The sequence below is a fragment of the Piliocolobus tephrosceles genome, chromosome Y (genome assembly GCF_002776525.5).
Source record: "Piliocolobus tephrosceles isolate RC106 chromosome Y, ASM277652v3, whole genome shotgun sequence".
Classification (NCBI taxonomy): Eukaryota; Metazoa; Chordata; class Mammalia; order Primates; family Cercopithecidae; genus Piliocolobus; species Piliocolobus tephrosceles.
The window spans coordinates 15080837-15104789 of NC_045456.1; positions in this window are offsets into that span (position 1 = coordinate 15080837).

Consider the following 23953-nt stretch of genomic DNA (forward strand, 5'->3'; position numbering starts at 1 on the left):
ATTGCTTCAGGACCATGTTACTATCAAGTACACTTATAAAACATTTTGGCATAACATTCAGGATCATTTCCCAATGTCAGGTATACAACAGAACTACCTTGAGGTCAGAGAAACTCTCCTAAAACAACACTTGTGGACTCCTCAGCCAGGGTTGCATTATGTTCTGGCTTCTGAAGAGGAAGGTACAATTTGCCATATACGTGCCCTGTCCAGGAAAAAGCAGCAGTTTTGCCCCTGCTGGTCCTGATAATTTTTTTTTTTTTAGAACTGGGGATTAGAATCTTTCCCATTGGGTTTTGTTCTTTACATTTTTAGTTTTTCCTACATTCATTCAACTAAAATCCCTTTCAGACTGAAATTTAGTTGGAGATCTCAAACTTCCTCTGAGTGCCCAAGAAATCATGTAGGTGCAATAGTTTACAATTTCTTGTAACAAAAATCTGCCCTGAGTACTGAATGTGCCTTCTCTGAATAGGGCTTTAGTCCAGTGCTGCAAAGGATTCAACCTACATTTTACAAAAGACACTTTGGGTACTTTCCAAAATGGTGATTTCTTTAATCTTCAAAATCACTGAGGGCTGGTTTGGACTGGGTTACACAGATCCTAAGTGGTAGAGTTGGGATTTACTTCCTGTTTTGTCAGCACCAAAGTTGGAGTTGTTTCATCCATTGTTTAAGGGAATTTGGTTAACTCTGCATACCAGGGGAAAATTGATGATTAAGTGGAGGTTCAGGAACTTAGTGGTGAGGAGAGGAGTTTGTTGAGGATGGGTGTGGTGTTACACAATGGGCTAATCAGTAAGCTCCATTTTCTCTGGTTCGTTAGGGTTCTTTCTATAAACTTTCTGTTTTCCCCATCTTCCATTCAGTGTACTAAGAGGTAATCCATTGCCCCTACTCCTGTCAGTTCTACTCAGCAGGACACAGTATCAAACCCAAGATACAGAAATTGGTCTCTGCCTACATTGGAAACATGGGCGCCTCACTGTCTTATCCCATTTAGTGTCACAAAAAGTTCCCCCCAAAAACATCATTGACTGCGTTTGAGAAGTCATATTTCATAGGATAAAACAACTTGTGACCTCCCAAATAATGAGAAGAAAAATAATGGGAAATTGGAGAAAAAAACATAAGATCTTTTGCAGATAATTAGGACCATTTATTATATTTTCCTAATTTTCTTCTCCCTGGGAAAATTACGTTTTATTTTAAAGTTAGTTTTTAAAAATTTTCACTGGTTCGCTTTGTAATGTGAAGGAGCTGGAAAAGGTCATTCTCAATTTTCAGTTTACCTAATTTATTGAATTGAAGATTTATAAATAGTAACTGAATATGAAAGTACTATAATGGTTTTTTCTTCTCCTAAAATGTCTTCTCTGGAAATTTTTACTTTCATATTATTTTTCCTAATTTTGTTGTCTTCTTAAAAAAGTTTTAATACCAGTAAATATCATTGAAATCATTAACATGATTCCAAAAATTGTAAAATTGAAAGTTGCACTTGCGTTGACAGGAAGAGTGGGTAGGTAATGAGTAACAAAAAGAAAAAAAAAGATTTCTATTTACATCAAAGAACACCATATGGGATGACTTCTTCAATGTAATTTTATATGTTTTCTTCATTAAATGCTAAATTGTGCTTTCCAGACACAATTATTTTATGTTCCATTTTAAGTTATACATACTTAATTTCAGGGAGTTTTAAGATTAAACCAAAGCCATAATGTGCTTTTTTAAAAATTATTACTAATGATATTCTATAGGAGTTCCTTATGAAGATATGAGACTCGCTGCTTTTCATACATTTGAGAAAATGTCCATAAAATGTACTTTACAGCTATTTCAGGAAGGTCATGGAAAGCCATGAATATTCCAAAATAAATTTAATTTTTGGATCAATAGGTGTGAGAACAGGTCTTCACATTTAAAAATTATCCCACTGATTGATTGCACTTTCCAAAATTTGTAAAGGAATGTATTTTTGACCGTACTGATGAGAAAATATAAGCTTCCTCTAATCTCCTATGCTAAGGAAAGTAAAATTGACCCTGTGATCCCTGGATTTGGAAAACAACATACCAATGTTTTAAGTAAAAATTAATTACATCATTGTGAATATCAAGTGCCCTGATTTCAACAAAAATCAAAATTTTATTGTGGGAAACTTTGCCTGGCATAATAATTGACTGTAAAGTTCATAGCCAAACTTGACTCTAGAAATACTAGGTGCTGCAATATAATCATCAGCTTAATTTTTGCATCATAATCTACTTTCCCTTTATATATTATTGCAGCTCAAACGTACACCCTATGAAAAAGGAATCGTATTAATTTAACATGTTTGCATTTACTTTCCAAAAAAAGGGAAAAATGTACACTTGGTAATAATCTGGTGACTTGAGTGGGAAATATAAATTGATGTGTAGTATGCAAGTCTATGTGTGTGTGTTGTGTTGTGTATGTGGGTATGTGTGTATGTGTTTGACACTAAGGTTACAAGTTTGGTAAGGGCCCTCAAAACTCTTCTAAAACAACCAAGTAATAGCATTCCTTGATTTCATAGTTCATAGTGCATAGATTGCCTTAAAAATACAGCGCATATATATATATATATATACACACACACACACACACAGAGAGAGAGAGAGAGAGAGAGAAAGAGAGAGAACACATGTGTATATATAGCACAATAGAGAATTATCTCCATTTTACAAATAAAGACAAAAGGAGAGCTTCATGTCCCATGGCAATGAAATAATTTATTAAGTAGACAAATCTTAGCCTGTGATTGAGATTTAAGGACCATTTAGGGGAAAACACCATCATTTTGAGAATTACTCAAAGCCTCTGTACATATAAATTTGGCTTATTTCGTGTAAGAAATGTATTGATTTTGAAAATGCTTTGGATTCAATATATGCAAGTCTCTTTCTTTGACAAATTCCTCTTTGGCATTTAGCTGCAGAATCAGCCAACAAATGTAAATATGCCAGAAACAATCACTCCAGTTTTTCACTCATTGATAATCCTGTGCAGATTATAATTTTTCTTTCCCACAAGTGGGAGGCAAACGTTTGAAGTGTTACGATCTTTAAGAAGTACAAAAATAATTAACTTCTTTTTTTAAAAAGTGAGTTGCCTCTGTTAAACATATCAGAAAATAAAGGCAGAGTGGATACTTGGTTGTCACTTTTTAGTAAATATACACTATAAGGAGAGCAAGTTTGCATCATATAACCCCAGCTGACCTCAATATGACTTTGATTGCCTATCAGGTACAGTTGAGGTGCATACTCTGCTCCTGAAATTAGTTGTTACTGAATACTTGAATGTAAAATTCTGTATAAGATAGTTTTTGATACAGATGGACGATATAATTTCTTCACTCCTCAACAGTCAGTGACTTTGCCCTGCCTATTCAAAAGAAAAAACTTTGAATAGACAGGGCAGAGAGGACTTTTAGGGCAGCAAAACTATTTTCTGTGTCCTATTACATAATAATCATTCACTCATTCATTCACTTTTTCATTCATCCATTCAGCAAAACCTAAATTATTCAATGCACTTTTTAATCTTTGATGATAATTACAAAAATAAAGATGAAGTGCTGCTTGCCTTAAAAAATCCTTGTTTTGATATAAGATACATAATATTTAAGTAAGTATTGTATAATACCATACCTGCCCAAAAGTAGGCCCTCATTGGTTTTATAATTCATATTATGAGTGAGTACACACAGTGCTATAGTAGAGACGTGTCTAGATACCGTATGCTTTCTTCTTGGCTACTAATTAGTTCATCTACGTCATGCATTCTCAACAGAAGCAATATTGCCCCTAAGGGGATGGAAATTGGCTTTTAGAGTTTTTGTTGATTTTAACCAAATTAACACTTGTCTTATGTATAAAACACAGATATACAATAGAATGCAGAGATATACAGAATGTCTGACGTATTAAAATTTCATTGGAAATGGCAATTAAGAAAAATAATGCCTAAAATCCTCCTTAGGTGAATGATAAAGAAAAAAAAGAAGGCTGAAAAATACCAAGTTAGGCAGTATCTACCTAGAATCTAAAGGTTCATTCAAAATGATGTACATGAGCTGATCGAGGGTAGCCACCATGATTGTTCCAGACAAAATTGTCTTTAGGCCGGGCATAGTGGCTCATGCCTTTAATCCCAGCACTTTGGGAGGCCGAGGCGAGTGGATCACTTGAGGTCAGGAGTTCGAGACCAGCCTGGCCAGCGTGGTGAAATCCCGTCTCTACTAAAAATACTAAAAATACAAAAATTAACCGGGCTTGGTGGTGCATCCTGTAGTTCTAGATTCGAGAGGCTGAGGTACGAGGATTGCTTGAACCCGGGAGGCGGAGGTTGCAGTGAGGCGAGATCACGCCACTGCACTCCAGTCTGGGTAAGAGAGCAAGACTCTGTCTCAAAAAACAAAAAATTGTCTGTAATAATTTTCTTCGCCTGGATAATGGAATAAACAATTTAGCACTGCACTGGTTTTCATGATTAATAATTGTCTAATGAGTTAATCCTGCCGAAAATTTAATTGCTTTGCCTGAAAGACATGACCAGTGAAAGGGGATGCACACACTGGACAACCATGGGCCAGAAAGACAGGAGAGGATTTATGATTTCACGGGGGTAATAGCTCCAGGACCCATTTCGTGATTATACTTATAGTTTTATTAAATTAGTTTAGTAGCTGGCATTAGTCCTGTGAATTGGAGGCACCCACATTTCAAGTCTTGCTGAGTACCACCTACTAAGGGAAAAATAGTTCTTATTTCAATGGTTAGCATATTTTATTTAAAGTTTGGCATACTTTAATGAAATACGTATTTACTTATGTGTTGTCTTTGATCTCTAAGAGCAAGGACTTAGCTACAAGTTCCAATTTTCTCATTTTCCTATTTTCCATGTTGCTTACATACAGTTCACTTGGTGAATTTTAGTTGAGCTGGCTATGCCTAACCAATTAGCTACAGTTTAATCCAACCCTGTTCTTAACTCCATGCTTGAAGTGAAATTCTTTTCATGTAACTAACTCTGTCTTTAAGTAAAATCCATCTTGAGAGTGATATATAGTTTAAGACCTTCAGGGAATATGGTGTCTTTAATATTTGCCATCATTAAATTTGATTGCATTGACTGGCCACACCTTCTAGAGGTGGGGTCAGCTTCCTCCTGCGACTGCTATGGAAGAGTGAGGCCTGTAACCCTGAATTGCTGACAGCATATCACAAGGATTCCTTTGAATTTCACAGAATTAGGGCTAATAATGAATAACTTACAGGAGACTTCAGAAACCTAATCCATGTTATTTTCAAAATTCTGTAGATCAGAGAGATTTTTCCATTTGCAAATACATTCATAATATCTTTGGAGGAAGCAAATGGATAATTTAGTTTGACCTCTCATTTTACAATTGAGGAAACTGAGATCTAACAAGGTTTTAAAAAATAATGTAGGAGATAATATTCAAAATGGAATAACTTTGAATAGGCAGGGCAGGGAGGACTTTTAGGGCAGCAAAACTATTCTGTTTGCTATTTTAATGGTGGGAACATGTCATTATACATTTATCCAAACCCATAGAATGTGCGACACCAAAAGAGAATCTTAATATAGATATGGACATCATTAGATGATGATGATATATCAATGTTGGTTCATTGATTGTAACAAATGGACCACTGTGGTGCAGGTTATTGATAGTGGGTGAGGTTGTGTGTAGAAGCAGGGGTATACGGCAACTCTCCATATTTTCTACTCCATTTTGCATTATTAGATAATCTAATACTGCTTTAAAAAATAGTATATGGAGCATCTCATAAATTTCAAGTATTTTATACTTGCAATTGTTAAGAGTTAAAAGGTAGTTGGATTTGTTGCAGACAATGAGTTAAAGAATCCTTTCCCCTTTTTCCCAACTTTAAAATTAAGGATTCTCAGGGCCCTGTGTAGAGCAGTGAAAATAAGATCTCGTGTGTGTGTGTGTGTGTGTGTGTGTGTGTGTGTGTGTGTGTGTGTGTGCCTGAAGGAGAATCGGTGTTCCACTTGGGTGAGAGGATTGGCTGTGAGCTTCAGACCAGGAAGTGTGTCATCTTGCCAAGCACCTGACTCAGTGTGCTGGAGTGAGGATCTTGAACAGAAACTTTCTTTTCTGTTATTATCAACTACAAAGCTAAAATTGCCAAATATATACTGTGAAAATTGGGTTCTTCTGTGCAAAGTATCATCATCATCAACAACAAAACCCCCAAAATGAAATCATTACATTATTTTATCTTCTCACAGGAAGGGAAAGGAAGCACAGCATTTAGATCTCTCCTTCAGCTGTACACATTTTTAAATAAAATCATATTGAACTAAAAAATAGTCTATTTTCTAGAAAAGAAAATAATTCTTATTATGATTCATAGTTGTTTATCATCGTTAGCTTCCATTAAAATATAATTAGCTGACTTACTCTCTTTGGTTTCTTCTGAATAGCAGCTGTCAAAGTTGGTTGTTGTGTGACTGTAAGTTTCTTAATTTCTCTGAGCCTCTATTTTCTCATCTATACAATGGGAACCTGGCTTGCAGAGGTGTAACATGTGAATAGTAAATAATAAAACATCAAATCATTTTGAATACACATGGAAGGCACTTTTGCATAAATAGCAGTCATTTTAATTGCTATGTTTTGGATTAAATATTTATGCTAAAGATGCTAACTTTCCTATCATTATTATTTATAATTCCTTTACAAAATATTTAATTTCTAAAATTTGATTCTAATGCCTACTCATATTTTCTAATGTTATATTATTTAAAGTGTTTGATATTTAGTATTCAGGCTGCAGTATATGCCCCATTATATTTTTTAATTCATAATAGCAATCTTATCACACAATGCAGAACAAAAACTCTAACACTCAGTCTCACACCTTTGCCTTAAGGGTATGTGTGTGGAGCGGGGGGTGTCCAGTCATGAACTGTGTGTCTGGTTATTTTTTTAAATACTCATGATAAGAGCCTGTTGATGCATTAATAAGACCTTCCATGTGATTCTGTGAGGACAGGGTGAGGAAGATATGGCATAATAGCCTGCATATAAATAAACTGGAGTCCTTTGGTAATATTACTGCCATCTCTTTGCTCCCCTCTTCGATAAGTTGTGTTCGTAGGAACTCCTGAGAGCACGACCCTGTCATTACAAAGTGTCACAGTTAAACAAGTCCCAGATCTGTTGGGTCTCTGCTCTTTCTTTTTAACCAACTAGACCAGAACAAAGGAAAGGGAAGTAAGAAATCATCTGACAAATGTTCAGAGGCTTTTTATTAAATACTGAAGTATGAACTACCAGTAAGGAATTATATTGCACATTCTTCTTCCACCAAAATAGCAAAAAGGAAGAAAAGACAAAAGAAAAAGGATGAAAACCAGGGAACCAAATGCTGTGCTTCCTTTCCCTTCCTGTGAGAAGATAAAATAATGTAATGATTTCGTTTTGGGGGTTTTGTTGTTGTTGATGATGATACTTTGCACAAAAAAATGGAATCTTGAACTTTCTAGGACTGAATGAAAACCTGGGAATTAATGAATTTAAACATCTCTCCTTACAATGTCTTGAACATACTAACACTTTAACAATGTTAACTATACATTTGCAACAGTCTTACAATAATTATTCATTTTTACAGAATAAATCTCTTTAAGTAATCAATTCCATTTATAAATACCTAAACATCTTAAAAGACATTCATCAATTTTAAATATTCAGTATTTGTGTGAGTTACGTCAATTGCCTGTGCCAGAAAATATAATACCCTAACAAGCAAAAAACCTTTCCCAAATTTTTGCATCACCTTTGAAAACGTATTTAGTTACATACAGGGCAGTAGCAAATGTATCAATCTAGCAAAATCTCATACTGTTGATCTATTTAATAAAATTCTATTACATGTTTCAAAATATAGTTACATTTTAATTTGGAATCACAAGGCTAATTTGCCAGATTGTAGTCATCCTAGTCTCTTAAATATAACAAACAGTTGAAACACAAAATATACAGAGATTGTCCCATTAATAAACATTTTATCCACAAAGCTGAAAGTGTTAGTGTCCTAAGTTTGATGACTCTCACTCTCCTTGTGCTGTCAAAATCCGTTTCTGTTCACCTTCTGTTATTTCTGTTATTTCTTCCTTGCCATCTCACCCATCCTTCTAAAATTCTGTCCCTGTTATGTTGTGTTGGACAGTACTTTTTGGGTGTCCTTCCTAGGCTCTAAAAGAAGATCTAGATGCTATCTTCTTCATAACCCATTCCCTGCTGGAACATTACATGTTTCCCCCCGCACTGTTTCAGTAGTTTCCTACTTGCTTCAGTAGCTTCAGTGACTCCCCATCCCCAATTTATGGAGTCCAAATTCTGTATTCTCTGATTGACGTCATTGGACTGTCTTCTCTGCTAAATTCTTCACATATATTCTGTGTTTCCTTCACACTGGACTGGACAAATTCACCGTGCCTGTATAGTCATGCTCTTGCCCATCCATCCATCTTGTATTTGTTTGAGTAATGTTAACTGTTGTGACAAAGAGATCCCAAAGTATATAATGGCCCAAACACAATAGCAGTTCACTTGCGGATCATATCATGGTGTTGACCAGATGCACAGACCAACACAGCAATTCTCATAGACCCTGGGTAGGTGCTTAAAGACCCTGGCTGGCAGAGAGGGTGCCGTCTTCGACATGTGGCTTCTAAGGTGGCTCTGGAAGTTGTCTCCAGCCAGCTACACAGAAAACAAAAAGAGCTTGGAGGAATAGGCAATAGGGAATTTTATGAGCCATTCCTGTGAGCAGTTGCTACTTCCACTTACATACTTGATCGTGAAGACACACCACCCTGGAAGAGGACCGGTTCAGGGTGTGAGGAATAGCTAGAGTTCTCTGCTATATCTTTCTGCATCTTTGAATGCTTTTCCTCTCCTTGGCTCTGCTGAACTCTGAACCTTTACCTATGGTTTGGATCCATTGCTAGACTTTCTTTAATTCTTGCTAACACCAATTATAAATGATCTTTTCATAGCTAGATAGATATAGATAGATTCTCCGTGTATATATACATATTTAGATGTGTGTGTTTATATATGTACGTATGTATATGTGCATGTGTACCTATATTTGAGTTTTATTTCTTTGGCACTTAGCTTACTTCTTTTACACACACACACACACACACACACCTGCAAACACACTATGTCTCCTAAAGCTTGTAACTTGTAAGGGTAGGGGATGGACGTCATCCATCTCTGTCTTCCTCACATTGAATAATCTAGCAATGCATACTGTTAACTATTTTGTAAATAGTTGCTGTGATGGTTAATTTTATGTGTCAACTTGACTGGGCCAGAGGGTGCCCTTTGCTTAAACATTATTCTGGTGACTGTGAGTGTGTTTCTAGATGAAAGGAACATTTGAATCTATAGACTGAGTAAAGAAGAGTGTCCTCCCCAATGTGAGTGGGTCTCATCCAACACACAAAGAATAGAACAAAAAAGCATTTGAAGGCCTGAATAGAAGAAAAGGTCAAGTAAGAAAGAATTTAGTCTGCCTGACTGGCTTTGAACTGGGGCATCAGTATTTGCCTGCCCTCAGACGCTGACTGAAACATAGGCTCTTCCTGAGTCTCAACTCTGCCTGCCTTTAGACTTGAACTATATTGTTGACTCTCCTGGTCCTCAGGCCATTGAACTCAGACTACCATTGGCTCTCCTGGGTCTCTAGCTTGCCAACTATGAGTGTTGAGACTGACAAATCCCGAGTTCCATAATCATATGACTCAATACCTTATTGTATATATGTATATATAATGTATATAGGCATCTATCTATCAATATCCCAATATCTATCTATCTAGATAGACTATGATAGAATATCTACATAGATAGTAGATAGGTGATTGATTGATTGATAGATAAATGGATGATAGATAGGTAGGTAGATAGGTAGATAGATATCCTATTCATTCTGTTTCTCTGGAGAACTCTTACTAATATAATTGTTGAACTAATAGATAATTAAGTAACTGAAGTCTGGCACAACTTTTTGTTCTTTTTTTTAAAAAAATGTATTCAGACTTTTGTCTTCCTTGATATTAGCAAATGCACTATAAAATGAAAGACAAAGCCTTGTTCATGAGTGATTATTCCAGACTAAAGACATCCCCTATCATCTTATTTGCATAAATTGTAAAAGAAAGGGAAGGAACAAAACTAAGTGAGCCATTGGGTTTCCAATAACCAGCATCTTCTGCATGAGTAATGAGGAAAAGGTGGGCTTTGTCATCATTCATTAGAGATGGCCGTTCTTTTAATGAATCCTGCACATATGGAGGACACAAGCATATCAAATCTTCATATGGTGAGGTCGAGCCAGGGAATATTCAGAAAGCCTTGTCTCTCTGCTCATTCCTTTGAAAGTATAGACTATGTCTGCTCCTTGGTGATGACAGACAAAGACATAATAAACAAGGTAATAGTCCCCATCAGGTCCTTTCAGTCACTTTGATATATGATCACTTCCCCTGCCACCAGGAACTTAAATGATGACATGCATCTTTGAAGTATTTCATTATAAAGAAGACTAGTCATTCTCATCCTGTCTCCACAGACGTGATCAGCCTTCTGGGAAACTCTATGACTCACCATTGCAGGTATATGTAGATAGTAATCATCTCATAAATAGTTGAGAGAAAAAATAAGTGAGACTCAAAAATGATTATCATTCATAAAGATATTGAAAATAAGTTTCTCACCCCCCAAGACCTTAATGGGAATTCGAAAACAACTTTTCAAAGAGCAAGAGCCCACTTTTAAATTAGCTTTGTCAACTTCGTTACAGAACTCATTTTTACCCATTCACCTTTATGCTGTTGACAGAGCTATCTATAACTATACTATAAAAATGTCATCACGTTGGATTGTTCTTTGTTGCCTAAAACATTCCAAATGACATTATGACTGGGAAGAAAAAGAAGGAAAGGAAAATGAGGCTAAGCTGATGGCTAGCAGAAATGCAGAATCTGCCATAGGCATATTATGGGGTAAACCATGGTGCACATTTGCTACCTCGTCACCATACAAATGTCACAGGCATTCAAACAGTTCTTGATAATCTAGTCCCATCCTATCATGTCAGTTCAGATCAGGGAAGACCCTACATCAACATAAACTCAGTACCAAGACATAAGACAGCATGTCTTTACAACCACCTTTGCCCTCGCAGTCCTCTCTGATAGCCCAGTTCTGCAGCCCGGGTTCTCACCACTAGGCTATATTGCCTCACTCGCAGTCCTCTCTGACTTGCATTCTATTTCCCAGGGCTGTAACTAGGAATTTAGGGCAAGCACCAGGAAGCCTGTCTTCAAATAAAATTTGTTACCCACGAAGTGGCTACTCACCACTAACAAGGCACTAAGCAGGGGATTAAGATAGCAGATAGGCGGCAGGACTAGCTTGCAGCTCCTGCTCCCACAGACAGCAGCACGTGGAGATTCACGTTGCGAACTTTTGCTCCAAGAACTACTGCAGGGAATATAACAGGAAAGCTAAGAAAATCCGCAGACCCTCTGAAGGAACTGGATCACCACTGCAGCCTCCCTGAAATCCTGAAAAATTGTGAGTCAGCTTGCTTTCTCAATGGGGAGGCTTGTGGTCTGGGGCCAGCTTTCCCCCACTTCTGGTAACCTGTATTACTCAGCAGAGGCAACCATTATCCCCCTGGGAATATAACTCCATTGGACTAGGACCCACATCCCCATCCCCTATAGCAGCCACAGCAAACCCCACCCAAGGAGAAGCTAAGCTCAGACATGCTTATCCTGCCGCCACCTAGTAGTCTTTCTCTACCCACCCTGCTAGCAGAAGACAAGAGTCGTCATCTCCTGGGAGCTCTGTGGCCCTGGCTACCACCTGAGAAACCTGAATACTTAACCAGGTGTCCCTAGGGCAAATTTGAATCATCCCTATAGGACTGTGACTGATGCATTCTGGAAAGCACCATCTCCTGGCTGGAGGCCAACCAACACAAAACTAACACACTAAACAAAAATACAACCAAAAACCCTCACAGAATCCACCTCACTACCCTGTTAACTCCACTGGAGCAGGTATTAGTATTCATGGCTGCAAGATCTGCAAATGGATCACATCATGGGACTCTTTGCAGACACTCCCCAGTACCAGGCTGGAGCTTGGTAGTTCTGCTGGGTGGCTAGACCCAGAAGAGCAAAAACAGTCACTACAGTTTGGCTCTCAGGAAGCCCCATTCCTAAGGGAAGGGGAAGAACACCACTTCAAGGGAGCACCCCATGAAACAAAAGAATCTGAACAGCAGCCCTTGAATCCCAGATTTCTCCTCTGACATAGTCTACCCAAATGAGAAAGAACCAGAAAAACAATTTTAGTAATATGACAAGATGAGATTCATTAACACTCCCAAAAAATTATACCAGCTCACCAGCAATGGATCCGAACCAAGATGAAATCTCTGAGTTGCCAGAAAAAGAATTGAGAAGGTAGATTATTAAGCTAATCAAGGAGGCATCAGAGAAAGGTGAAGTCCAGTTTAAGGAAATCAAAAAAGTAATAATAATAATACAAGAAATGAGAGGATAAATCTTCAGTGAAATAAATAGTGTAAGTAAAAAAGAATCACAACTTCAGGAAATAAAGGACACACTTAGAAAATGCAAAATGTTTTGGAAAGTCTCAGCAATAGAATTGAACAAGCAGAAGAAAGAATTTCAGAGCTCGTAAACAAGGTTTTCAAATTAACTCAATCCAAAAAAGAGTAAAAAATAAATGAATAAACAAGGCCTCCAAGAATTTTGGGATTATGTTAAACAACCAAATCTAAGAATAATTGGCATTCCTGAGGAAGAAGAGAAATCTAAAAGTTTGGAAAACATATTTGGGGGAATAATTGAGGAACTCTTCCCCGGCCTTGCTAGAGGCCTAGATATTCAAATAAAAGAAACTCAAAGAACACCTGGGAAATTCATTGCAAAAAGATCATCACCTAGGCACATTGTCATTATGTAAAGTCAAGGTGAAGGAAACAATCTTAAGAGCTGTGAAGCAAAAGCACCAGATAACCTGTAAAGGAAAACCTATCAGTTTAACAGCAGGTTTCTCAGCAGAAGCCCTACAAGCAAGAAGGGTCTTGGCCCCTATCTTCAGCCTCTTTAAACAAAACAGTTGGCCGGCACAGTGGCTCACACCTGTAATCCCAGCACTTTGGGAGGCCAAGGTGGGCAGATCACAAGGTCAAGAGATTGAGACCATCCTGACCAACATGGTGAAACCCTGTCTCTACTAAAAATACAAAAAATTAGCTGGGTGTGGTGGTGCATATCTATAGTCCCAGCTACTCAGGAGGCTGAGGCAGGAGAATCAGTTGAACCCAGGAAGCAGAGGTTGCAGTGAGCCAAGATCACGCCACTGCATTCCAGCCTAGTGACACAGTGAGACTCTGTCTCAAAAAAAAAAAAAAAAAAAAATTATCCGCCAAGAATTTTGAATCCAGTGAATTTCCTTCATAAAGGAAAGATAGTCTTTTTCAGACAAACAAATGCTGAGAGAATTTGCTACTACCAAGCCAGCACTATAAGAACTGCTAAAAAGAGCTCTAAATCTTGAAACAAATCCTGGAAATACATCAAAACAGAACCTCTTTAAAGCATAAACCTCACAGGACCTATAAAACAAAAATACAATTTAAAAAGCCAAGGTATACAGGCAACAAATAGCATGATGAATGGAATAGTACCTCACATCTCAATATTAATGTTGAATTTAAATGGCCTAAATGCTCCACTTAAAAGATACAGAATTGCAGAATGGATAAGAATTGACCAACCAACTATCTGCTGCCTTCAGGAGACTCAACTAACACATAAGAACTCATATAAACTTAAGGTAAAAGGATGGAAAAAGATATTCTATGCAAATAGACACCAAAAGTGAGCAGGAGTAGCTATTCTTATATCAGACAAAACAAACTTTAAAGCAACACCAGTTAAAAAAGACAAAGAGGGACATTATATAATGTTAAAACGTCTAGTCCAACAGGAAAATATCACAGTTCGAAACATGTATGCACCCAACACTGGACCTCCCAAATTTGTAAAATAATTACTACTAGACCTAAGAAATGAGATAGATGGCAACAGAATAGTCGTGGAGGACATTAATACTCCACTGACAGCACTAGACAGGTCATCAAGACAGAAAGTCAACAAAGAAATAATGAACTTAAACTATACCCTATAACAAATGGACTTAACAGATATTTACAGAACATTCTACCCAGTAATGGCAGAATATACATTCTATTCATCAGGACATGGAAAATTCTCCAAGATAGACCATATGATGAGCCACATGATAAGTCTCAGTAAATTTAACAAAATTGAAATTATATCAAGTACTCTCTGAGGCCACAGTGGAATAAAATTGGAAAGCAACTCCAAAAGGAACCCTCCAAACCGTGGAAATACATGGAAATTAAATAATCTACTCCTGAATGATCATTGAGTCAACACTGAAGTCAAGATGGAAATTAAGAAATTCTTTGAACTGAACAATAATAGTGACACAACCTATCTAAACCTCTGGGATACAGCAAAGGCAGTGCTAAGAGGAAAGTTAATAGCATTAAATGCCTACATCAAAAAATCTGAAAGAGCACAAATAGACAATCCAAGATCATATCTAATGAGACTGGAGAAACAAGAACAATTCAAAGCCAAATCCAGCAGAAGAAAATAAATAATGAAGATCAGAGCAGAACTAAATGAAATTGAAACAAAAAAATACAAAAGGTAAATAAAACAAAAAGCTGGTTCTTTGAAAAGATAAATAAAATTGATAGCCCATTAACCATTAACCAAGAAAAGAGAGAAGATCCAAATAAGCTCAACTAGAAACAAAATGGGAGATATTACAACTGATACCACAGAAATACAAAAGATTATTCAAGGCTACTATGAACGCCTTTACAGTCATAATCTAGAAACCCTATAGGAGATGGATAAATTCCTGGAAGTATATAACCCTCCTAGATTAAACCAGGAAGATATAGAATCTCTGAACAGACCATTAATAAGCAGTGAGATTGAACTGGCAATACAAAAATTACCAAAAAAAAAAAAAGTCCAGGACTAGATGGATTCACAGCTGAATTCTATCAGACATTCAAAGAAGAATTGATATCAATCCTATTAACACTATTCCAAAAGATAGAGAAACAGGGAATCCTCCCTAAGTCCATCATTCTCTAAAACCATTGCCACCCTAATACCAAAACCAGGAGAGGACATAACAAAAAAAGAAAATTACAGATCAATATCCCTGATAAATATAGATGCAAAATTCCTCAACCAAATACTAGCAAACCGAATCCAACAGCATATCAAAAAGATAGTCCACCATGATCAAATGGGTTTCATACCAGGGATGCAGGGATGATTTAACATACATAAGTCAATAAATGTGATACACCACATAAACACAATTAAAACAAAAGTCACACAATTATCTCAATAGACACAGAAAAAGCATTTTACAAAATCCAGCATCCCTTTATGATTAAAACCCTCAGAAAAATTGGCATCAAAGGGACATACTTAAGGTAAAAATAGTCATCTACAGCAAACCCACAGCCAACATTATACTGAACAGGGAAATGTTGAAAGCATTCCCCTGGAGAACTAGAACAAGACAAGGATGCCCACTCTCACTACTTCTATTCAACATAGTACTGGAAGTCCTAGCCAGAGCAATCAGACAAGAGAAAGAAATAAAGGGCATCCAAATTGGTAAAGAGGAAAAATAAAAACAAAAATATTTAGGAATATACCTAGCCAAAGATGTGAAAGATCTCTACAAGGAAAACTTGCAAGATCTCTACAAGCAAAACTAAAAAACACTGCTGAAAGAAATCATAGACAGCACAAACAAATGGAAACACATCCCATGCTCGTGGATGGGTAGAATCAATACTGTGAAAATTACCATACCACCAAAAGCAATCTACAAACTCAATATTTTGAGTGTCAGAGAAATGAGACAGGATACCGACTCATTTAATTATGTAGCACAGTAGGTATTAAAATGGAAATACGGCAAAAATGTCTTGGGGTCCAGAAAATAGAGTACACTTAATTTGAATAATAGGAAAAGACTAAACAGAGGGAGGGGCTGTTTATTGGAGGCATTGTTTCCAGGAGAAGAAAAGAGTTAAGTTGGTTTTTTCCTTACGCCTTGCACCTAGCCTAGGGTCTGCCCTCTGGTAAATGCTGGATAGTAATTAATTAAATAGTCAACCAAGTACTAGAGTTGATTGAGAATACTCAATTACTCTGTAGTATAGACTGAGACTACCATGAATAGGCTTTCCAACCACCTTGGAGATCACATACATCTTGGTAGACAATTTCTGTACAGGACCACAGATTCAAGCCTCACACTCCTGTGTCTCTGCACTCAAAAATTTTCTCTGGATGCTGGAAATGCTGGCAAGTGAAACCCCTGGCTGAATCCCGATCTGGTTGTAATTAAAGAGGGATGGGAGTTGTTAGTCCCTAGTGGAAGACAACTCTGAAGTGTGTTCCACAATCTTGCAGAGGTTTCCTGGTGGGACTGAGTTTCGGTAGCTCACAGCAATTTCCTATGCATCAACATATCAACTGTTTTCCTGTCTTACCTCATTTCTTCATCATGTTTCTCATGATCACCTCCTAAATGAACTACTTGCATTCAAATCTTCATTTCAAGGTCTGCTTTGGGAAAACACCCAACTAACACAATCACCATATATTTTTCTAATCCATAGGAATTGGCAAACTGTTAAAATACGGGGATAATAATGACATTGAATTACGTTTATTATTTAGATCTCATGTCATTGCCTCTGAAACCAGAGGGACTTGTTCCTTTGCTATCGTTGGGTACCTGCAACACTCTAGCATACTGCTAAAATAATCTAAGAAAAATCTCAGGACTTAAGTAGTCATGTGTTAGACACTGATGCTTTGGAATGTGGGACTGCAGAATAATTTGACAGCATTAAAAAATAAAGGAAAAGCACTTGGTTGTGCTTAGGAAGTAAGTGTTCGCTAACAGATTGTGTTGTGTAGAACTGCTTTGCATGTTAACTAAATGTGGAAACACATCTGTCCCTAAAAGTAGTGACTCAGGGAACTCAATCTTAATGCAGGCATTTCAAGAATAAAACATAGTACCAGCCAACCCACTTACGGAGCTATCAAACCAAATAAATACCAAAACCTCATTGATTGATTTAATGATCCAGAAGCTATAATTAAAGTATTACTTTTATAATCTATTTATTACAAATAGCAAAAGTAATCATTATATGGGCTTCTGAAATAATTTTCAATATTATTTATAGAATTCAGAAACTAAGTGGGATCTCAAAAGGTTATTCTATGTATTTCTTTGCTGCAAGGCAGGATTATTCATCTCTTTGTATTCATCTTTTACAAGACAAATGGATATCCCTCCAATTCTTGAAGATTCACAGGCTAAAAGCTTTCAACAACATTGTAATTTTGCTTTTGTATTTCAGTAAACAGATGCTCGAATTTTATGATAAATGTATATAAGTATACAAGGTAATTTTTATGTCATCTCACTCTTTTAAAAGACAGATGAAACATACCAACACTCTATTTCTTATTAATGTTTTCACTGCTACACATTTTTCATGATCTCTTGACTGATGCATGGTACCTGGAACCCTGTAGAGACAAAACATTGATAAAAACACAAAGATGCCTAATAATGATTCTTGACCTTTGGAAAATAGCATTGTTCTTCCTATTTTTAGGCATTTTTAGGCCATATACAAAGTTATGTCAATGCTCCTGGTTTTTGGTAGAGTCTTGAATAAATACTACATATTTGCATTCCTGTTTGAATCCTAAATTTGAAGAATAGGCCAATGATTTTACAGTTCTTTTTATACTATTAAAAATGACACAATAAAAAATGTCAGAAAAGGGCATAGATTGTCACTGATGAGATAAATACATTTATGATGCAGACCAATTATACTGTGGGAATTTCTATGTTTTTAATGGCAATAAAAATATGTTTTTCATGTTATTTTTCTCAGTGCTGATGGTCACGGCTTAGCAGTAATGGCACAGCAAACATCCCCAAAGTCTCCCTGGTCTTTGCCCTCTCCAAGTCGAGTGGGAATCACTTCCTGTGAATGACGATTGTGAAGAAATGATCTTCAGCACACAGGCTTCATGCCAAAACGATTGACAACAGGAAAAATGTATTTCGGAAACCAAGAAATGTAATTTTCCGTGTCCTTTCTATCCAGCCTTTCCCTTGGGCAGCCATACATCTGTTGGCCCTACCTGTGAGCCCAGATGCTATAGCGGTGAACATCTCCTTTCAAGTTTCACCCACTTTTCCTTGACAACATCACTCTTTAAGGGCACACTATGCATCTTATGCATTGTATCCTGGACCTTCTCCAACATATGCTTTGTAGAACTCTGAGACGACCTCTGGGCATGCTTCATAGCTCAGGAATGAATTAAATTAATCCTCCTGAGGCAACTCTCACTCCACAGACGATAGGTGCTGTTGGATAAAGGCTTCTCTCTGTGGTGAAATTGCAAAGTCTTTTTGTATACTCCTAAGCAGATAGGGGAGCACTGACCTCGTGTGCCCAAACTCTTCCATTCCTTACCCCTGATTTCTGAGATCAGCAACGGAATAAACCATGTACGCAAAGTTCTTGTTTGAGGCTTTGCTTTTGGGAGAGGCCCAGAATAAGATAACTTCCTTCCTTCCTTCCTTCCTTCCTTCCTTCCTTCCTTCCTTCCTTCCTTCCTCCCTGCCTCCCTCCCTTCCTTCCTTTCTTTCCTTCCTCCCTCTCTCCCCCTTTCCTTTTCCCTTTCCTTTCCTTTTCCTTTTCTTTTCCTCTTCCTCTTTCCCTTTCCTTCCTTCTCTTTCTTTTTTTTTTTTTTTTTTTGAATTGAGTCTCGCTTTTTCACCCAGGCTGGAGTGCAGTGGCGCAATCTCGGCTCACTACAAGCTCCGCCTCCCGGGTTCACGCCATTCTCCTGCCTCAGCCTCCCGAGTAGCTCGGACTACAGGCGCCCGCCACCTCGCCCGGCTAAGTTTTTGTATTTTTATTTTCAGTAGAGACGGGGTTTCACTGTGTTAGCCAGGGTGGTCTCGATCTCCTGACCTTGTGATCCGCCCACCTCGGCCTCCCAAAGTGCTGGGATTACAGGCGTGAGCCACCGCGCCCGGCCCCTTCCTTCTCTTTCTTATGCTTTCCATGTCTCATTCCATCTTATCTGTCATCTACATTAAGCATGATAAAAAAATGAATTCTAAAAAGTCATTCTAAAGAAAACATTTATGTATTAAAGACAAGTTTATCTGAATCAGTAAAAGCAAATCATTTCTAATCAATAATTTTTCCTTTAGTGATGAAAGACTAAGTTTCTCTGTATTTGAGGAAAGATGAAATGGTGGTTGTAATAGGAAAATTTGAGTAAGGTCAGGAACAGAAAGTACATGATAGTGCCTCTTTAACATATAAATTAGATTACAAACATTGTGTGCCTGTTTTTTTTTTTTTTTTTTAAAGGAAAGGCACAAAGCACGATAATATAAAGTACATTCTCTATCCTACCTCATTCTGATAATCTGCTCTCTACCATTAGTGAGCTGTGTAAATGCTTGTCTAGATTTCCTAGTCTTATTTTCATAACAATAGCACTATGACTTGCAGCTTGTTTTTTCATTTAGCAATATCCATGAGATACATTTTTTATTTGATTTTTCTTCCTGTCATGAACTGCTTATTATAGCTATTATATACACGGAACATCAGCCAAGTCCAGCTCAAATTAGATCACCCTTGGCATTTCCCTACGTTAAATGTTATGTCTATAAGTTCAGTGAGGAATAGTATCCAGTCTTATACTACGAGCATACATTCCTGGCTTAATCATCTCTAGAGATTTGTCACTCCTGCTTAACAATGATGGGGCAGGCAACTCCAGTGCGTGAAATCATCCAGCATAAATCCATGTCCAAACTCTAGCCAGTAACCTCTGGGAAAGGTGAGGTATAGAAGAGATGTTCCATTTGCAACTGCTTCTACTCTACAAGCTATTTTCATCAAAACATTCATTCAGCCTGTGCTGAGTGTCTTTGAAACAGATTCACTCAAGTGGCCTTCAGAGGGCCACAGGCAGCTATGGGCAATGTCTTCTAATACTCCCTCTCAGTCAATGTGGACAAACCCTAACAAGGAGAAACACTGGAGGCATCAGAGTTTAAACGTAAATGAGTTGATGTATTGATGTTATTTGCTTGATAATGGATGATTCCCAAATCTTGAATTTTAACTCTTTCCCTTTGTATGGACAATTGGGAGGGCTCAGCATTTCAAGTAATCCTGCTGTGAATCTTCCTATAAAACAAAATTTCATTCTCTGAAGTATCAATATCTTTATGTGTAAACTTTGCTTTTGTTCCCCTGCATATTATTTTGTTGAAGAAGAGCCACTTCAAAAATCAGTCTGATTGTAATAATCTCAAAGAACCATTTTTCATATTGGAAGAACTACAAGTTTTGGCTTGCTATATATCTCAAAGAAACAAAAAATCTCTATTTCAGCAAAGAGAGTATAATTTTAAAGAAAACTAAGTTGATGGGTTTTGGTAATCATCCAAGTAATAGAGCTTGTAGGATTCCCTACTCAAGAGGCATTCCTTCTCAACCCGACCCCGCCAGGCCCAGATCATGCCTGCAATTTGACAATGTGCATGTGGATACTTTAATATGGCATTATTATAAAAGCATGAAATAAATGCATAGTTATCAGCAATGATAGCACAAATGCTAGGAACTTTTCAACACAGAGTGCAGTATTCATGTTGAAATCAGATTTACAAACATAATGAGATATGTGTTTTGGGACAGTATGTATTAAAGAAAATGTCCTGACATGCGTGTAGTAGAGCTCATATACCACACTTTGTTTATTAAAATCAAAACTTTGGCACAAACTCTAGAGCAAAACTTCCCTTTCTCTCTGTCTCATCATAACAAAATAAGTTTATAGCTCATTACTTTATTGCGTTCATGTGGATTCAGTCCAGAACTTGATTCAACAGAGAATACACTTGACAGCTGTCTGACCTGAGATGTGTAGCTTGCTTGATCTTTTTTATTTTATTTTATTTTCCATTCTGCCATTTTGAAATCTCTTCAGGACTATGTCTGAAGCTATCCTCCTGAAGATTCTATGCCATGATATTTTTACATTTCACTGTTCTTGTTTGGGACTAAAATATTATATAGGTTAATTCTGAACTTGAACTCTTTCACCCAAAGACATTTATCCATAAATAAAAATAGCATAATATCATTACTTTTCAATCATAGGTAGAGATACAGATATCCTCCATATATTGATTTATACTTACATCTATATAGATGTAAATATGTATGTATCAATGCTCCAAAAATACTTAAATATCTGAACAATTTCAAATGGCTTTATTATGAGCAGAACTAAATCATATTGTTTTACATGGAAATCGGCTGATTCAATTCTGTAGCAAGAACTTCTGAATAATACTGATTCTGGGACATAAGACTAGCCAAACCTAGTGTTAGTCCCATCAGATTACAGATTTTTCCACTGTGTATACACTCTGTGTTTTGACAACACCTCTCTTTCCTGCTTAAAACTCCCAGGGCCTCACCATCATATACAGGGTAAATCTAAAACACAGCATCATATAAGAAGTCTTACAAGAAACCACTAATAAGAAACCTAGTAGTGGTTTCTTGTCTCTATGACCCTGCTTTCATCTCTCCTTCTTTCTTACCATGCATCATATCAGTTTTCCCAAAGAATCCAAGAACTAGATGGAAATACCATACACTATAAGACTCCTGGGACATTTTATTTGAGCTATTTCCTGCATCTGGAATATTATTCCATTCCCTTCTTACCAAGAATCTACAAAACTCAGCTCAAGTCACCTGATCCTGTCGCTAGAACCTCTTAGGCTGAATTAACCACTCTTTCCTGTTTCCCCATAGTATTTCATACATTAATGAGGGAATAGATCTCTCCCTATTTAACACCTCGTCACAACAGGGCGAGAATTTAAGTTGGGCTTATAGCATGTATCTGTGTGTACAGTTCTATTGGTTTTGTGTCAAACCTAATGGTTTGATTGATTGGATTATCATGCTGCAAACCATACAAACTGAAAAAGTGATAAAAGTTAATATGGTATTGACCTCTTGTATAAAATTTTTCTCACCATGAAATGAGACCCAAATATATCATAATCAGATTTTATAGTGGTAGTATTTTAATTTCTATGAGCCCTCTTATAATGCATTGAATAAAATGTCATGAGGTGCAAAATACCTACAAATTATATTATAGGTTTCGTTTTTTTCCTAAAAAATATAAAGCTATAAACATATATCACTGGCAGGACTGTCCCATGAACTAATGGAGTAGATCTTATCAGCAAACTGTCAGTGGGTTGATTTGAAAGACACAGAGGGAAATCCCACAAAAATACATTTTCCCGCTTTGCTGGAATTCCACAAATATTTGAGTTTTCCTGAGTACATAGTCACCTTTCTGTTAAAATTCCAGTATTCATTATGGCATTATTAACCACAAAGCTAGAATCTGAAAATGTGGGGGACATTCAGGTGCACGGATACAAGAGGATTTTTCCCTTTTTTTCACTAAACCATTTTTATGAACTGTCATATTGCACAGAACCCTAATACAGAGATATATTAAAACAGCTGTTCAGGCTGCATTAGAAGGACTACTCCATAGCATTCATGTAGAACCCACTGTGGATGGTGACCCTTCTGGGTGACAGCAATATGGCATTCGCACTGGTGCCCACCCCCTTCTCACCCTTACCCTTGGGTGTTCATGGGAACAATTCTATGTGCCATAAGAGTTCCTCCATACATGGTATGGAAAACAATTGACTCGACTCACTTCGTTATTTTACCTGAGGCAGATGGAGTAAGTGAATTACCAAAGGCATGCATTCTCAAAAAATGTTCTCGGTGGGAAGTGGCAAAAAAAAATCGTACTATATTTATAATATCAAGTAAGATACAGTACAGTACATAAACAGATGTGTATCTGTGATATTAAAACTTTATGTCGGCTTGATTAGGAAAAAATGATCTCAAAAGCCTCCTTGGAAGACGATAATGAAAAAAAAAACAAAGAGGTTCTTTCTTCTGTACCTTAGCGGATGTTGTAAGGCTTGAAATTGCACAGAAGGGGAAGTGAAATGAGAACTCTGGCTGCTTGGAGAAGTTGGACTAATGGAGATACCAGAGAGAAAAAATGTACCCGAGGATCTACTCAAATAAAAATGGATCTAGTGAATTTCACAATTCTGAACTAAGTGACCAACACAGAGGAGAAGGCTTTATTTTTCTTTAACACTGCCCTCAAACATACTGCATCTTAGGGACCTTTTTCCAACTCCCAAAGACGTCTTGATCACCTCCCATAGCTTTCCAGACATTTCCAACGATGAGGGAAAGTCTCCTTGTTGTAATTAAGCCTTATTTTCTTGTATTAAAATGTTCTTTCCAATTTAAATTTTGATTTCAAATTTGGATCCAATACTGAGCTTCTCTTTTTACCCCAAGCTGAGGCTTAGGGACATGTAGAAGAAAAGAGATGGTTCCACTCTTTCCTCTGCCTCCTTTTCCCACTTTGCCTCTTCCAGATTTGGGGCAAGAAAAAGAAAGGGGAGTTCGTTGTCTGAACTAGTCTTTCTTTTTTTTTTTTTTTTTTTTTTTTTTTTTTTTTT